General features: G+C 40.5%; 1 protein-coding gene across 3 annotated transcripts in view; it reads left to right on the top strand.

Moving 5' to 3' along the window:
- LRRTM4 (leucine rich repeat transmembrane neuronal 4) overlaps positions 1-13767 on the top strand; it is a 728660-nt gene that overhangs the window by 192117 nt on the left and 522776 nt on the right. The gene's annotated exons all lie outside the window — the stretch shown is intronic.

Below are 13767 nucleotides of genomic sequence, written 5' to 3'. Positions count from 1 at the left end.
ATTCCCTTATGAACTAACAGTTGAAGGTTCAAGGGTCTCACGGGGCATGGTAAAGGAGTATCTTTTTTTTTTTACTTAGAAATAATTTCACAAAAGAAAAGTAAAATTACTCAAGTAGGGGTCAGCATATATAACCTGCAGACCAAATTCACCCTGCTGCCCATTTTTGTCAGTGAAATTGTCGTGGCAGAAATTCGGCCGGCGGGAAGACAGACCGCACGCACTCACAGGATTAGAAAAGGGCTGTTTAATGCGCACCAGTGCTGTCCCAGAGGAGTCACCTCCAAAGGCTGAGCCCCGAACCGGCCGAGTTCCAGCCGCCTTTCATACACAATAAGCCTCTGGGTATTTGGGGCCTTTCTAGTTCCACTGTAGTTTAAGCAGTTGGTGGATGTTAGGGGATTACAAAAGCCAGGGGACGGGTCTCTGCCCTGCCTAAGAGGCTGCACCTGGCTTGCCTTCTCAAAATTGTATTAGAACTCAACCATATCATGAATGTATGTATTGTCCACAGCTGCCATTGTGCTCCATCACCGTAGTAGAGTAGTGACAGAGGTTATATAGTGACACACTTTAATACGAGTGGCCCAGATAATCATTGTTTCCTGGCCCCACTGCCCTAGTGCAACAATGATTGAGCCAATGGGGGGCATACGGGAAAAAATGAAAAACAGGACCAGTGAATCTTACCTGGAATTGATATATAAATCCTGGGAGATTGACTATTTTTTTTTTTCCTACTGGTATTTCTAAACCTGTACCATGGTAGGGATATATGTCTGCAGTAAGAGAGAATAATCTCAACATGAAGAAGAAAGCAAACTGGAAATAGAACAGTAAAAAAAAAAAAGAGAGAGAGAGAGAGAAAACAAGAAAAAATATTGTTTGTGTCCTGACTTAGATCCCCAGAGATACCTTCTTTGTGTGTCTTTAGATGAACCTACCAGTTGCACCTTTTGCCTTTTTTTTTATTTTTAATTTTTTTTATCCTCACCTGAGGACATTTTTGCATTTATCTTCAGATAGAGCAGGAGAGAGAGAGGAAGGGAGAGAAACATCAGTGTGGGAGAGACACATCGAGTGGTTGCCACCCACACAACCCCAACTGGGGTAGGGGACAAACTGCAACCAGGATACCTACCCTTAATAGAAACCGAACCTGGGACTCTCTGGCCCATGGGGCCGATGATCTAACCACTGAGCAAACTGGCCAGGGCGCACCTTTTGTCTTTTAAATAACATAAACCATTGCTTAAAAATGGGATTTTGCCCAGCCTGTGTGGCTCGGTGGTGGAGCATCAACCCATGCACCAAGAGGTTGCTGGTTCGATTACCGGTCAGGGCACATGCCCAGGTTGTGGGGCCGATCCACTGTGGGGGGCATGCAGGAGGCAGCCAATCATTGTTCTCTTTTATTGATGTTTCTAGTTCTCTTCCTCTCCCTTCCTCTCTCTCTAAAAAAAAAAAAAAAAAAAATCAATAAAGAAAAAAATAAAATAAAATAAATAAAATAAAATAAAATAAAATAAAAGTTGGATTATTCTGAATTTACAAAGAATGTTAATGAACATAAACATGTAGAGAAACCTTGAGCTCTCACATTTATTTCTATAATGAATAAAGTTCTATTTTGATATTTTGACAACTTAATCATTTCCATTTTCCATAACATAAAAAGAATTGTGAAATGCTGGGCTTTGAAACAGATTGCACTGTTAAGAAGAATTAAATTCAGGAAAGTTTCTATATTTTATTTTTTCAAATAAGAAATTTCACTCATAAAAGTTTCAAGCAAGCTTTTGTTGACAAAGCAGGTATGTTTAAAAGAAAAAAAAAAAAAAAAAAAGAAACCACCATTATCCAATTACCCAAAGATAGCAACTATTAAATTGTCATATTCATATATATAATATACATACACATGCATATAAAAATAGAAACAGATTAAAAATATTTTTAAACTTTTATTTCATTCTTCATGCTATAGAATGTTTCCTTACATTATTAAAAATTTTTGTAAACATAATTTTGGATGGCAGTTTATCAGCTTATTTTTCTTCATTTAGCATAGGATGAAACCCTTTGAAGGATTACTTATCTCACCACTTAAAATATAAACAATTAGTAATATGTTAAATTATCACTCTTTTGATTGCAGGCAGCTCTATTGAATAAAGCACTTTAAATGGATGCATGTCAGCTCATTCTGTGGGTAGTTAACAAATCATCTGAACCATGTGGGCATATTAGAAGTGACCAAGTTGAGGGAAGCAAACAAATAATCACAAAACATCTCCCAAAGTTGTGCTAAATGCCTAGTTCATTTGGGCACGTGGTCTCTCCACCTACAGTTCTACTCCTCCGGATCACGCCCCTGCAAGTGACATTTCTAGAACATAAATCTGAGCTCATCACTTTTCATTCAAGAGTCCAAACAAATCAAAACTGTTGCTTGGAGGGGGAAGAACAGATGGTGTGATCTCACCCTGCCTTTTTTGGACCTCTTGTCTCCCCTCCATGCTCAGTGAGGCTTAGGTCAGGCTCTGGCTCAGTTCTTTCAGTTTCCTGACTCTTCCTTCCTTGCTTTAATAAATTCACAATTTCCGGCTGAGGAGGATTATTCAATTTATTCGTATAACAACGGGGTTTATTATCTACCCCTTCAACACCTTCACCCCGGCTAATCAAGCCATCTGGAAAACCCTGAACATCCCTCAAACCCCAAACGATTGCCCACCCCTTGTCAGAATTGTTTCTGTATTTTTTTCTCTACCTTACACACATTACAGTCAGAGGTCAATCTCTTCTGCACTCCCCTCCCTCATACTTCCATGCATCTGCCGTGAGGACATCTTAGCTCAGTGCGTCATCTTGTTGGAATGACTGATGCCCTCACTACCCTGAGCACCTTCGGGCTAGGGTCTGTGGTATGTGCAGCTTTACAGCTTCCGTGCAAGTACAGCCCAGGGAGCCCTCTCAGTTCTGTTCTTTCCAGAGCACTTAGCACTGTGAAACATAGTGTTGTTTTTACTATTTTTTATTGTTGTTTTTGTTTTTAATTTGCTGGTCATTTCTTCTAGAATGTTAACTCCCTAAGGATAAGACTTGTTTTTCATTGTGTTCACACCAATATTCTTCATCTGGAAGGACTCCCAGCTCAGCATATATTAGGCCTTCACTTAAGTATTTATTGAATGAAAAACTATGCTAGATTAGAAATTCAAAGGACACAGAAGTTGCAATTTTTTAATGTGTTTTTATCAATTATTTAGAGGAAAAGAGAGATAGATGAGACAGAAATATCAATTGGCTGCCTTCTGCATGCCCCCTACTGGGTATTGAGCCTGAAACCCAGGCATGTGCCCTGACGGGGAATCGAATCAGTGACCTCCTGGTGCATGGGACAGTGCTCAATCCACTAAGCCACAATGGCTAGGCTAAAGATGCAATTATGCATGAACAATTTTCTGGTAAGTTGGACTGAATTCTGTGAAGTTACACAAAACCAAATAAATTATAACCAGTCAGTGGAGCACCACAGATGCTTCTGTGATGAGCAGCTGGCTCTCCCAGGGTTAGTCTCACCCTGGAACAAGTGTTACGGAACTAAAGGGGTTCCTGCATACATCGAAGCCCAATCAAACACAAACAGGTGTTTGCAGCAACGAAAGTAAAGGTTAATTTAAGAAAATGGCACTAACCTGGAGTCACAGATAAGTTGTTTGCTAAGACCTGTTTCCCTGATGTCTTCCAAGCAATGGATTATATAGGGGAAAATTCATTAATCATGGTAGAGTTAGGGTCATGGTCTCTGTTAATAAGTTATTGCTATAGTGGGTAGCTGATCGTCTAGTCTTGATGTCAGCCATGGCATTGCTCTCTCTGGTTTCACAGGGGCGTGGCCAATGTGGTCATTTCACTCTTCTGGAGCTGAAACACCACTGAGGCCCAGATGTTGTTTCAAGTTTTCCTCATACTCTGTCTCTGTGGTCAACAGATCCGAGAGAGGCCTTGCTCATAAGATTATACGATGCTGACCAGAATCTCATTGTCCTGAGGGCTTAGTGATTAAAGGGAGTAGATTTGCAAGGGATAGAGAGGTGAGTGCATCCTGGTTCTCCTAGGTTGGACAAAGCCAGCTTGGATCAAAAGGAAAGAAGAAGAAAAGGTCAGATTAAAGAAACAAAGTTTCAGATTTCTGCAGAGTTACATGAGATTCCTATGTGCTCTAAACTCTGGAGAAGACACACTGTTGATGTTCACATTCAGTAGTCATCTCAAAATCTTGACTATTCTCTAAACTTTTCAAGTGAGACAACTCAGTTGAGAAACACTGAGGGTATCAGGTCAAGGTCCTCAGGTAGCTGTTGGACCAGTTGGATGTTACTGTCTCATGGAGCCTCCCAGAGACCTCTGCTCCAAGTAGGTCTCTATATAGAGCATGTGCAGTGCCTTTTGAGATATCGGGGCTGAAGTATAGAAGCCATTTGTCAGCTTATTTCAATTTATGTGCCTATAGTGCAGCTTGAAATCCCTAAATAGGAATAAATCAGCTGCCGAGTTATGTGGAGAGTCCTCTGTAACTTCTTCCAACGACATCACTTGGAATCCATAGATCATAGCTCCCTGCACTCCCTCCAGGGCTTCGCGTTTTGCTCAGGAATGAATAATATATTCGGGAAATTATAGTTTTAGAGACTCATTGTAAAGCCCCAAATTCTTATATTCTCACACTGTGAGCTGAAAATGTTCTCATGGAGTGGTTGGGATCGGTGGAAGAAAGAGGATGAGAGGAGGAGGGAGAAGGGAGAGAGGAAAGCAGCAAGAGAGGGAGGGGAGAAAGAATGATGACGTGCAACCCACTGGAGGAAATGTCTCCTTTCAACCCCACCATTGTGCAAATGTCAACCCAAACACGGGGCTTCAGGATTGTCCGTGGAAATATCAGTGAGCTCTCTGGCAGCCATCACATCTGAAGGGGATGGGGTTGCTGTCGTGGCCAGAACATACGTGGCTGGCATTCTGCAGAGAGCTATTATTCAGTCAGACCTGACAGCACCAATCTCCACCTCCACCTGTGAGCTCGCCTGGACTTTAGATTGAACTTAATCGCAGGTTATAGCAAGTGGGCTATGGAGCTAATGGATAAAACCTGTTTGCTGAAATAACGTTGTTTTTTTTGTTTTGTTTTTTTTTTCCACTAAAAATAAGAAGTTACCAAAGGTTTAGTATGGCCTATAATAAGAAATGCAATACCATGTCTCTTAGCACATTCATTTTGATAAAAAGGCAGATTCCAGACATAAATCTGTGCAATGAAAAATCCACCAAGTAGCCTTTCTTTTCCTGTATGTTTTCATCTCTCCACGTCAGTCTCTTTCTTTTTTGTGACTCTCCTGCCTCCCCATCCCTTTTGACATCCCTGCTCCTTTTCTCTCCTGTCCACTTCAGCCCTTCCTTGACTCTTTCCATTCTTGTTACGTGCATATTTTTCTTCATTCTGTTTTTGCCCCTTTTTACTAATATTCACATGTATGTTTTCTTTTATACTCCAGCTATTGAAGTCATTTTTGAAGGGAATGACCATGCAGATATTGCTGGGTTCCCTGTTGCCCCAAACATATTGCACAGAGAACATAGGTCTGCCTATAATTAGACAGAGGAAAAATAGAAGGCAAAAGATACTGGGTCCATTTGGTGTGGCTCAGTGGATTGAGCATCATCACATGTACCAAAAGGTCCCTGGTTTCCTGGTTGCAGGCTTCATGCCCAGTAGGGGATGTGCAGGAAGCAGCCGATGGATTGTTCTCTCTCATTGATATTTCTCTCTCTCTCCCTCTCCTTTCTTCTCTCTCTAAAAAAAAAAATAAATAAATAAATAAAAATAAAAAAAAAATACTGTTTTATTTAAGAAAAGAATGACCTCTGTCCCAAATGCTATAATTACATAGAAGAATAAGGTCCTTCAACTCCTCTCTCTTTTCTTCGTATCCGCCGCCTAATTTAAACTCAATAATTCTTCCTTTCTTTCCTTTACCTATAGAGAATTTAAATTACTTTTTCAAATATAAAATGTAGCATGACTAACGAACAGTTTTACACAACAGTCTTTTAATGCATAGGCAAATAGCTCTTCATTGTTATTGATATGTTACTAATTAAGCTGGGAAGAAAAGAACTCTACACCCACCTAAGTAGTGAGTAATGCTGGGAGCTGCAGGAGCTGAGGTTCTTGAAATTATATATAAATACAATTTGTATCACATTCCATTTACTCCATCTTGTTAATAAATCTTTGTGACTTTTTATATTTTGTACAGTGTGATTAGGCCCAGAAGTTGTTTGATTCACAGTGTTACTGTTCAGTTCTACAGTACATATAAACAGCTTAATATAAATAATTAGCTTGATTGAGATCCTTGTGTCCAGGTGATGAGATAGATGTCCTCTACATTCAAATTAGGGAGAGAATCTTTTCCATACTTTTAGAGGAGAGAACTACAAATTAAAAAATAAAATTATCTCTGACTGGTATGGCTCACTAGTTAGAGCATTGGCCTTCGCACTGAAGAGTCATGGGTTTGATTCCCTGTCAAGGGCACATACCAGGGTTGCAGATTTTATCTCCAGCCTGCTTGGGGTTTGTGCAGGCTCACATTGATATTTCTCTCTCCCCCAACGCACTCTCTTCCACTCTCTTTAAAAATCAATGGAGCCCTGGCCGGTTTGGCTCAGCGGTTAGAGCGTCGGCCTGCGGTCCGGAGAGGCCCGGGTTCGGTTCCCGCTAAGGGCGCGTACCTCAGTTGCAGTTTGTCCCCGGCCCTGGTTGGTCATGCGGGTGGCAGCCACTCGATGTGTCCCTTTCACGTCGATGTTTCTCTCTCTCTCTCTTCCTCTCTCTCCCTCCCACTCTATCTGTGCAAAAAATGGAAAAATGTCCTCGGGTGAGGATAAAAAAAAAAAAAAAAAAAAATCAATGGAAAAAATATCCCCTAGTGAGGATTAACAACAACACAAGAAGCAGCAAAGACAGCTCAGTCCAAGTTTAGGAAACATTTTACACTCAGAAATTATAACAGGCAGAAAAGATAAATGGGAGCTCATAAGCAAATCAGTGAAAAACATTTTTGTCAAATGATAGTCTCAAACCGGCATGAAGTAAGCATGATATTTCCCTGACAAGATGGCAACAGAGGAAGGGGAACTAGTCCAGTAGGATAAAATGCTGTATTTGTTCTTTCATTGGCTGGAAATAAGGTTAGATTTCTAGATGTAAGTTATAGTAGAGATAAGAAGAGCAGTGATCAGTTTCAATGGTAGAAAGGTAAACTGTGAGTGGTTTAAACATAACCATGATATTTCTGCTGCAAGTATCAGCCCCACATAAAGCAAAGAGCTGAAACCTGCAAAAATATTTGGCATTACTTTAAAAAGAGTCTCCTCACCAAAACAAACCAAAAGGGTAGATTTTCTAAACCTCAACATGAAAAATGCCCTCAGAAAAGAAATAGAGATAATTCTGTTAGCAAATGGCTCTCCAAATCTTTGAGGAAGGCCTTGACCCTTGTTAAAGAACAAAAATTCAATTGAGTAAATTTGAAGATCTAATTGGCTTCATTGAGCGATTCATGAATCAAGCAACATCCCATCTAGCAAGTAGAGAGATACTCAGAAGCTGTACAATGTGGAAGGCTTTGCTAGGCAGAATCTGGGCAGGATAAGAAAGTTATTAGCAAAAGAAAAAAGGGAATTGTTTGGTGCAAGATTATTTTCCTCTGGGAAGGGGAAGTGGTTTGTTAGGCAGATTTCCCCAACATCCTTTGGGGGATGGTGAGGCCCATGTGACAGCTTACCTCATTGGTACTACCCAGAAAATTCTAGACTGGCCAATTAAGATTACATTTCTGGAAATGGCTGAAACTACATTCGAGTCAGGTGTTAAGTCTAAGTTCAGTGTCCTGAGCTTTGGCACAAGTGACTTCATTTTGAGCCCCTGGTTTTTTTTTAATTTTTTTTTTCTTTATTGATTTTACAGAGAGAGATAGAAACACTGATGAGAGAGAACATTGATTGGCTGCCTCCTGCATGCCCCCCATTAGGGATTGGGCCCACAACCTGGGCGTGTGTCCTGACCAGGAATCAAACAGGTGATCTCTTGGTTCATGGGTCAATGCTCAACCACTGAGCCACACTGGCCGGACATCCCCTGGTTTTCTATCTAATGCCCTTTTCTGATGCTAGTCTTCTTCCTATTTTGATGTTCATTTACTTTTATGACGTCTATACAATCTAACTTTGTTTCCTTTCCTTTTGGAGGTCCAGAGCCATCTATAGCTAAGCAACAACATATCTCCACTTGATTGGCTCATATGGGTCTCAAACCTAAAAAGTCTCAAAATGAACCTTCATAATCAGCTCTAGCGTCAGTGCAAGTCAATCTTGATTGGCCAGAAGAATGAGAATTATTCTGGAAATAGTTTGTCCCTTGCTAACTGCCCAGCTATTTTATTTTGTGTTCCCCAGCAGCAGAGATCGAGACAGGGACTTGGTTACAGAATACATTCTGTGTCAAGGGGCCACAGTCCTTTGGAGACTTAGTCACTGGCTTAGGGTATGGATACGAAGAATGAGGAGTGGTATCTAACTTCCAAGCAGCTTCTTGAATTTCTCTGTAGAAGGAATTAGCTATGAGCCTAGCAGACAGCTTAAACAGTATTGGTCCAATAGAGGGCATTTGGGTAGGGCACCACAGCATTTATTCCACCAACTATAAAAAATTAATCACCTTTTTTTTTTTACTTATTCAAATTTTTAAATAATTATTGATTTAGCTACTTTCCTCTGTCACTCTACCATCACCTTTGTTTAAGGCAGAACTTGTTCTTCAAGTTCACTACTAACCCTCATAATGATTCTTCACACATCTACTTGCATGCTTCTCTCATCTATCCTCCACCAAGCAGCCAGTGGCTCCTTTAAAACACAAAATTAAACCACAACACTGCCTTACTTAATAGTTTTGGGATAAAGTCACAAATACATAAAATGGCCAACATGCAATAGGATCTGTTTTGTATCAACTTCTCCATCCACTTCTGTAATATATCCTACCTCACTCTACTTTAGCTACAGAAGGAGGTTATATTTTTGGAGGGATGAGTGGGCCAGATCCCTCCAGCACTCATGGGTGTGGGGCTCTTATGATATTGCTAGAAAGGTGATTTTCTAAATCTTGCATGAGAGAATGAATGGTCTTTATTGGCAAGGAATTACATTTCTGGGGCTGTAATGTCCCATTTTCTTCATCCAGTTCTGGAAAAGGGGCAGCTGTGGATTCAGTAGAGCTAGAAATAGGGCCAGAGTCCAGAGTATCCTTTCCACTTTGCAGCTGGGTCCAGTTCAGTATTAGGCATCAGGCTCACTTAAGTCCATCAGTCCATTGTATGGAGTCCACATGGCCAGTGAGGCATGTGGGCAAATGCTAGGCTTGGGAGCTTTGCAAGCCCAGAGTCCAGGGCTACAGAGAGAGAGAGAGAGAGAGAGAGAGAGAGAGAGAGAGAGAGAGATATCACACTTTCTTTGTCTAAGAGTCAGGTTTCACACACTTGCAGTTGACACACCTATTCTGCCTACAACTCGCTCCTAGGTGTGACAAATAGGTAGCGACCTTTCCATGCCAGTCAGACCTTACTGTGCCTACAGCTAAACTGCCTTTGTCCAGTCCCTTCCCCCATCAATCAGCAGGGAATGGAACTGGAGTATTGAACAATAGCTTTCTGACAAAAGCTATATAAATGGCATGCCTATATTATTCAGTCTCCCCTTCACTCCTTTTATCAGTTTGAGTTCCCTAAAACCATGAAATTTCTTTCTGCTTTATGGCTGTTGTGCATGCTGTTATTTCACAACGAAAGAATTTTCTCCAGATAAATCTTGTTCTAGATAAAAATCTCACCTTCAGGGATTCTCCCCTTGCTTCCTGGACTAGCTTTGAACCTCCATTCACCTACTGTCAGGGTACACGACACATTACTTTGGAGCACTCTGTCAGAAATACAATTTTGTGTGTGTTGGGGGGGGGGAGGCTAACCTATTCCAGTGTCTATCTCTTACACCCTACAAGACTGTTAAGCTCCATGAAAGTGAAAACCTTATCTGTTTTATATTCTCTACCTAGTTCCCCTTCTCCAAAACTTCTCAACACAAGCGAAACTTCCAGTAAATATCTGTTGAAGAAAACAAATTAATAAATTCAAATACATATGGAATAAGAAGGGAAAACCAGAATTATCACAGCCGTTCTTATCTGAGCCCTGTGAAAACTTGATGTTTCAGCTGAGGTTTATTCAGGGCTGTTTTTAAGCAGTGATAATATGCCCAAAGAATCTTTCTTCTGCTGGTTAGTAAACTTCACATGAAAACTAATAAATGCAAGCCTAGTGTCAAATGACAGAACTAAAAAAATTTAGTAACACATTTGATGTCTTTTATCAAAAGGAAATCATCCATGGACAAGGGATGCAGTGACTCACCCGCAGTGGGCACACTTTCTGAGGGGTTTGGGGCAAGCGCAACTTTTATAGAGTCTTGGAACAGAGCATGTGGAAACAGGGTCTGATTGGCTGGAGGTCAGAGATTTCCTTAGAGAAATAGCGGTTCCTATTTCTAGGGGAAGATGAGCTAATGTGACCTGGAGAATTGTCATTGGTATATGTTACATTTCCTTGACAGGTATTTTCCATATGTGTTGGCTGACTTAGGTTTAGATGTGAAATGTGGGCTGGGCCACTGGGGTGGTCTCCCCCCATGTTGTGTGTCCCAATATACAAATTAACTTTATCACTAGTAATTACAATAAGAGCTAATATTTTAAGTGATTAGAATTTATAGAGGCACTTTTCTAAGCACCTAATAGGTATTAACATCTGTAATCTTCATTTAAGTTAGAAACTATTATTTTCTCAAATTCTCATTCGAAGAAATTGAGACTCATTGAGTTTAAATAACTTGCTCAAGGTCATACAGCTAATAATGGTGAAGCCAACGATCTAGCCCAGGATGATTTTTCTAAACAACCATGCTTCTATCTAGGATACCTACAGTGTAAGTTTTAAGAGTGTGGACTTTATAATTAGAACTACGCCATCTGATTAGCAGCTTTGATAATTTATTAGATGTGTGATCTTAAGGAAGTCATTTAACCTTTCCAAATCTGTTTTCTTATCAATGAAATGGAGGTAATAAAAGCATCTGCCTCCCAGGGCAACATTTAACACAATGCCTTTTAATTATTACGAGTTTGTAAGTAGCAGAAAGCCTACATTAAACTGGTATAAGCAATAAAGGGAAATGTTTGGCTCATTCAACTGAGAAATCCAATGTAACATGAACTCCAGGCAAGGGTTAGAATGATGTTCCCTAGGACTCAGAATTTTTCCAACTCTGTTCTTCTACAGTAACAACCTAACCGAAAGGCTACATCTACATGGTGTAGCCTATAGCTACATGGTGGCTATAAGGGTGCTCGCCTCCTCCCTGTTTGAGTGAAAGTGTTTTCCCTCAACCAAGAAATGAATTCTGGGGATAGAAATTCTGGGATTTACTCTGTTCAAAATAACTTGGGTCAGGAAGCAAAGTACACAGGAGATTGCTGTGAAACAATTGCAAAGACCTGGGCTACTGCTGTTTGGAGCAAGAGGAATAGAAGAACAGAGGGTGGTATGTGATCATCAGAGCTGTCCTCAAAAGCCAGTGCCACCCAAACCTTGTGCCTTCAACACGATGGGGAAAGGGTGGTTCTCCCAAAGAGCTTCTGAATGCTATTGAAAGAAAATGGTGTTGGATGGACAGCCAATGCGTTTTTTACTAAATAGTATTACTCTTATAGTGTTTCTGTTATTAATAGAAATATCTATATAACCTGTTGAAAGCTGACATTTCTAGTTGTACAACTGGTTACAGTCAAACCTCGATTCTCAAACATCTCCCATCTCCAACAAACAATTTGGTTCGCATTCTCCTAGGTCTCTATAGTCGAACCAAACTTTCATTTTCAATCTGACTCCCCTTTCAAGCGGATACCTCGGCATGACAAAAAGCATCTCTTGAAGTAACAAAGGAGAGACGGCGTTTGTTGCTGGTGAAATCAACAATTAGCACCATTTTTAAAATTAATTAATGAATTTATTTTTGTTACAGATGTTTCTCCTTTTTCCCCCACTGACACCCTCCTCCCCGTCCCGCCCCACCCTGTCCCCAGCTTTGTCGTCCGTGTCCATTGGTCATGCCTACATGCATATAAGTTCTAAAACCTAAAGAGGCCATCAGGAGTGGTAGTGTTGCTAAGGGCATGAAAGAAACAATGATCACAGGCAATTGAAGAGGCAGAAAAACTGTTGAGGACTTGGCTACAGGAAAAGCAGTCAGTCGGAGACAGCATTTCCGAGGCGGTGATATGTGAAAAGCCAAGATGCTGCGTGCTGACCTGAAAGAATCCTGGAAGGGGTGCTGAAATGACTCCTGTAAAGGCTAGTGGGGGTGGTTTGATAAATTTAAGAAGTCTTTGTTTATAGATTAAACGGTACATTAGACATGCACTGTGTATAAGAAAGGTTAAAACAGAGACTCATTTGTGGGTCTGGAGTGGATTAATTCAATTCACATCATTTCTAATGGGAAAAAATGATTTGGATTTTGAACAAATCACTTCTTGAACAGACTTGGGAATGAATTAAGTTTGAGAACCAAGGTTCCGCTGTATATGCAACAACAACAACAACAACAAAAACAGAGGGAGAGGGGGAGAGAGAGAGAGAGATTACGTACTTCCAAATCCCAACGTCAAACTCAGTCTTGGACCTTCTCTAGCATACATATGCCAAAATCAGATAGATTTTTAAAAAGGGTGTGTAGACTCTAGACATTTCACTTTTTACATCTAATTTTGACACCTGTTCGATGAAGAGCTCTATTGATACTGAGCTTCCTGAAGGTGATTTTTGCCGTAGAACCAGGTAGTGTTCCTGGCAGAAGCAGTTTTCCCTTCAAGCCAGGCTAAACACTTTTTATCATCACCTACAGAGTTTGTGTAAAAGCCTCTTTTCTCCCTATTGAATTCAGAAATGTTCCAACACTTGGAAAGTATCTGTTGTATGAATTGTTAAATTTGCCCAATCATTTAGTGAAAGAAGAGCCGTTTTGAGTTCAACTGTCCTGTGGAACCACATGCGGAAATACTGAGTCTATTTTCAAAGTGGTCAGAGGAGCCGGATGCATGGTTCTCAGCGTCAGTATATTTTACTGAAAGAGGTGTATTTGGATCACCTGAGAGAGTGGTAAAGGCACATCCTCGTGGAGGTTGGAGGAGTTTACCCTATGTAGGGGAAGTTGTATTCATCCTCACTAAGATACCTACTTCCACATCCCAGAAAATTGTACTGGTATAATTGAGACCATTCCTCATATATTAGAAAAACAATACTTTTGTAAACAAAGGACTCAGGTGAAAATGCCAACTTTACCAATTCTGTGTGACTTGACCTTACCTTCATCACCCTTGAAACAACTTCTCCATTTGTAATGGGGAGAAATTAATTTAAAACACACAAAAAAAACCTTCCCTTCCTCCTACAGGTTACAGTTTCATATCTTAATTTTTTTTTTATCCTCACCCGAGGACATTTTTCGATATTTTGTCCAGATAGAGTGGGAGGGAGAAAGAGAGAGAAACATCAATGTGAAAGGGACACATCGAGTGGTTGCCATCCA

The sequence above is a fragment of the Molossus molossus genome, unplaced genomic scaffold (genome assembly GCF_014108415.1).
Source record: "Molossus molossus isolate mMolMol1 unplaced genomic scaffold, mMolMol1.p scaffold_m16_p_15, whole genome shotgun sequence".
Lineage (NCBI taxonomy): Eukaryota > Metazoa > Chordata > Mammalia > Chiroptera > Molossidae > Molossus > Molossus molossus.
Note: the sequence above shows the minus strand (reverse complement) of the source record. Positions and strands in the feature narration are given on the sequence as shown.